Genomic DNA, 4,408 nt, shown 5'->3' with positions numbered 1-4,408 from the left:
TGATGAGCGTCGCGTCGGGCGCCTTAACCCGCGCGTTCGGTTCATCCCGCAGCACCAGTTCTGCTTACCAAAAGTGGCCCACTTGGCACCATCATTCGATGCCCGGCTCCAAGCCTGCGAGCCGGGCCTCTTACCCATTTAAAGTTTGAGGGTAGGACGAGGCCATTTCGGCCCCGCAGCCTATGATCATTGCTTTACCGGATAAAACTGAGTCTGGTGCCAGCTATCCTGAGGGAAACTTCGGAGGGAACCAGCTACTAGATGGTTCGTTAAGTCTTTCGCCCCTATACCCAGGTCGGACGACCGAATTGAACGTCAGGACCGCTACGGGCCTCCACGCAGGGTTTCCCCTGGCTTCGCCCTGCCCAGGCATAGATCACCATCTTTCGGGTACCACCGCGTATGCTCTTGCTCCACTCTCCACTCGGTGGAGAGCAGGCCGGTGGTGCGCTGTCAACCCAAACATTGACGGGGTGCATCAGATCCCACCTCAGCCGACGCGCGCCGGCCTTCACCTTCGTTGCGCCTCCGGGGTTCAAGCCCCTTTGACTCGCATACGCGTTAGACTCCTTGGTCCGTGTTTCAAGACGGGTCGGTCGGGGTCCGAACTTAGCCGCTGACCTTAGGCGTTTTGGCTGTGGGCCTGGATCACCCCCCGTATTGCCGTAGCGGGCCTAGCCCGGGGCTGAGGACAGCCCAACCGGCCCGCTTTCGTCCGAACGATCAGGGGGGGGCCCCATCCCCATCCCGAAGGAGGGGAAAACGCGGAAAGGACATTACTCCGCGGCCCCGGCGTTATCGGCGAAGTCGGAGCGAGGGGCTGTAGCGGAACGCCCGTGTCCGGGGGCCACGTGGGGCTCCCTTCTCCGGACGGACCTACCTTCACCCTCGGGCCCTTCCAAGCCTAACCGGAGCCGGTCGCGACTCACCCACCACGCGGGGGGAAGTACACCTGACGGGCCGAGCCTTCGTACGCCCGAGAGGCCCGAAGTCGAGAGGCGAAGCTCAGGGCCGAGCAGGGAGTGGGGTCGCCCCCACTCTCGCCCGGATGAACTCGCCTCCGAGCCACGGAACCACACGAGCGCGGGCCGTCCGCCCGGCTGAATCCCCCGGGGGGGTCTTCTCGGTCCCCCGACCGTTTACCTCTCAACGGTTTCACGCTCTCTTGAACTCTCTCTTCAAAGTACTGCTTTCAACTTTCCCTCACGGTACTTTGTTCGCTATCGGTCTCGTGCCGGTATTTAGCCTTAGATGGAGTTTACCACCCACTTTGAGCTGCATTCACAAGCAACTCGACTCCGGGAAGCCCGATCTACCCGGCGGGATGCGGGACAATACCGGGCCTTCACCATCTGCGGAAGACACTTCCTTGCAAAACTTGGTCCCGCGTCCGCACCGAGACCAAACGGACTTCCGTACGCTACATTTCCCGGCCCACCCCGGTCAGGGGAAAGTGGGATTCAGCGCTGGGCTCTTCCCTCTTCGCTCGCCGCTACTAGGGGAATCCTTGTTAGTTTCTTTTCCTCCGCTTACTGATATGCTTAAGTTCAGCGGGTTGTCTCGTCTGATCTGAGGTCGCACTACGAGACTGTTTTGCGGGGCGCGGGGGGCGCGAACCCCCCGGCCGCTCGCCGTGTTACGGTACCCACTCTCCGACGGCGGCGGAGAGCCCAGCGGGGAGAGACTATGACGGATTGGACCCGGACCTAATGGCTCTCCCTACGTCCGGAGCTCTCGCCACACGTCGGGTTTAAGGCCCGAGTCTGGGTTTAGGGAGACGAAGGGCCGTCCGAGGTGGAGGCCCTGCGAACTCCCAGCCGCGGTCTAGGAAGACCGATCGATGGGTAAACCGACCCTCAGACAGGCGTGGCCGCGGGATGGACCCCCGCGGCCGCCATGTGCGTTCGAAATATCGATGATCTGTGTTCTGCAATTCACATTATTTAACGCAGGTTACCGCGTTCTTCATCGATGCACGAGCCAAGTGATCCACCGCTAAGAGTTGTATGAGGTTTGTGCCCGGCCCGTTACAGGCCGGGCGAAGGAAGCCATTCGAACACGAGACAACGTTTGACAATATTTCAAGCCGGGTGCCTTCCCCCCCGTGGAGGGGGGAAGGTCATTGAACCTGGGCGTCACCACCGGACCGAGGAGTTACGGCCCGGGGGACGATCGCCCGAGTAGGTGCCCGAGACTTACGTGGTTTAGGAGACCGGGTCTAGGCCCCACCGTTCCCGGCGAGGCCCAGGGTTTGGTTCGCTGCGTTACGGGTCCCGGTCTAAGGCATTCAGGCGTGCGCTCAAAGCCAAGCTCTCCACCCCGGAGGGTATGAGCGAGGCCCGGTGGTACGCTCCCAAGTCCCCCGCTTAGGGGAAGGCGCTGGGTAGATCCCACCTAGTCAGGACCGGCGGGCACCGGCCGTCTCCTTCGGGTGTTTAAACGCATCCGGGGTTCGTGAGGCCCCTTCAACTCGCGCACCGGCCTTAGACTATTATACGGTCCGTCTCTGCGAAGCCAACATCGGGGTATTTGCATGCGCTCTTAAGCTCCGCTCCAACCCCGTGAGGGGAAAGAGTTTCGCCCGGCGGTACGCTCCCGTCCACCACCACCCCCTGTGCCGGGGGGATGGGTTCAGGGAGATCCCACCGAGGCCGGCGAGCACCGGCCAACGCCCTGGGGGTGAGTAAGCCCCTTTGACTCGCGCACGCACAATCAAGCCTTCAACGATCAATGGTTGGTTTAACGACCCGGCGGGCGGCTCCGGCGCCACTCTCCCCCCCGCGAACGAGGGGGGCGGACCGGGGTACCTATGCACCTAAGGCGGTCCTCGCATAACCCCGAGTTCCGAAGCCGGCTCGCTACGTCCACCCACCCGGAGGGGGAGAGACTCACGTCGGCCGACGACGAAAGGTACGAGGCTTCTGCGGTCCATACCTTGAAGGTACCCGCCGGGGGAGGTTTGGCCTCTCGAGTCCGACTCGACAACCGGCCGTGGCCAGGTCACCGTTAATGATCCTTCCGCAGGTTCCCCTACGGAAACCTTGTTACGACTTTTACTCCCTCTAGATGCCCAGGTTCGATCGACTTCCCACCTCAACGAGGCAACCCCCCGGTAAAGGGGCACCTCGGAGATGGTCCGAGGACCTCACCAGGCCATCCAATCGGTAGTAGCGACGGGCGGTGTGTACAAAGGGCAGGGACTTAATCGACGCGGGCTGGTGACCCGCGACTACTTGGAATTCCTCGTTCAAGGGGAAAAGTTACAATCCCCTATCCCCAGCGGGGAAGGCGTTCATAGGATTGCCCAGGCCTTTCGGCATAGGATGGATGCACATGCTGAACCAGCCAGTGTAACTCACGTGCGGCCCCGGGCGTCTAAGGGCATCACAGACCTGTTATGGCCCCGAATCTCATACGGCTTTGCCTTGCCCCGGATCGCTCTAAGAAGTTCGGCCACCGACCGACGAACCCCTCGGGCCGCAAGCCCCCACAGGGACCCAAGGGAGGGCCGTGTAACTTTTTAAGGCACAGGGTCTCGTCCGTTATCGGAGTTAACCAGACGAATCGCTCCACGAACTCCCAACGGCCATGCACCACCACCCACAGAATCAAGAAAGAGCCATCAATCTGTCAATCCTTACCGTGTCCGGGCCGGGTGAGATTCCCCGTGTTGAGTCAAATTAAGCCGCAAGCTCCACTCCTGGTGGTGCCCTTCCGTCAATTCCTTTAAGTTTCAGCTTTGCAACCGTACTCCCCCCAGAGCCCAAAGACTCGTGGTTTCCCTCACGCTGCCCGGCGGGTCATGGTCGCTAGCCTCACGCCGCCGGATCGCGGGTCGGCATAGTTTACGGTCGGAACTACGACGGTATCTGATCGTCTTCGCTCCCCCGACTTTCGTTCTTGATTAATGAAAACATTCTTGGCAAATGCTTTCGCTTTCGTTCGTCCCACACCGGTCAACGAATTTCACCTCTATCGGTGTGGTACGGATGCCCCCGGCCGTCCCTCTTAATCATTGCCCTCGGTCCTTAAAACCCACGAAATAGGACCGTGGAAGCCCCGGAGCCCCACTCCGGAACGACCAGCCGTCCCGAAGGAGAGACCCCGAAGCCCCGCGGAAGGGCCCTATTCCATTATTCCTAGCTCAGTCAGACATGGCACGTGTCGGCCTGCTTTGAGCACTCTGCTTTATTCAAAGTAAACGCTCCGGACCCTCCAACCCACCGTGCACCGCAGTGAAGTACCCAGCTAAGGGCTTCTCCGCGGCCGGCGAGCAGAGGACACCGGCGGGTAGGGACCAGGTCCCAACATCCACCCAGAGACAGGGGGTCACCCCCGAAGGAGCTCCCCACGCCATCCCGGACAGTACAGGGGATCCGAGACCTGTCCCCACATCCAACTACGAGCT

At 61.2% G+C, this 4,408-nt stretch overlaps 1 non-coding gene and 1 pseudogene across 1 annotated transcript; both read right to left on the bottom strand.

Annotated features, from left to right (window-relative positions):
* Positions 1–1,578, bottom strand: part of LOC136684313 (28S ribosomal RNA) — a 4,392-nt pseudogene extending 2,814 nt beyond the window's left edge.
* A 272-nt stretch (positions 1,579–1,850) lies between these two features.
* On the bottom strand, positions 1,851–2,004 carry LOC136684315 (5.8S ribosomal RNA). Its single transcript, XR_010799645.1, has one exon. It is a non-coding gene; the product is annotated as a 5.8S ribosomal RNA (ribosomal RNA).
* Positions 2,005–4,408: the final 2,404 nt, after the last annotated feature.

This window comes from Hoplias malabaricus, unplaced genomic scaffold, assembly GCF_029633855.1.
Source record: "Hoplias malabaricus isolate fHopMal1 unplaced genomic scaffold, fHopMal1.hap1 scaffold_248, whole genome shotgun sequence".
Lineage (NCBI taxonomy): Eukaryota > Metazoa > Chordata > Actinopteri > Characiformes > Erythrinidae > Hoplias > Hoplias malabaricus.
This window is presented reverse-complemented; position numbering and strand designations above follow the sequence as displayed.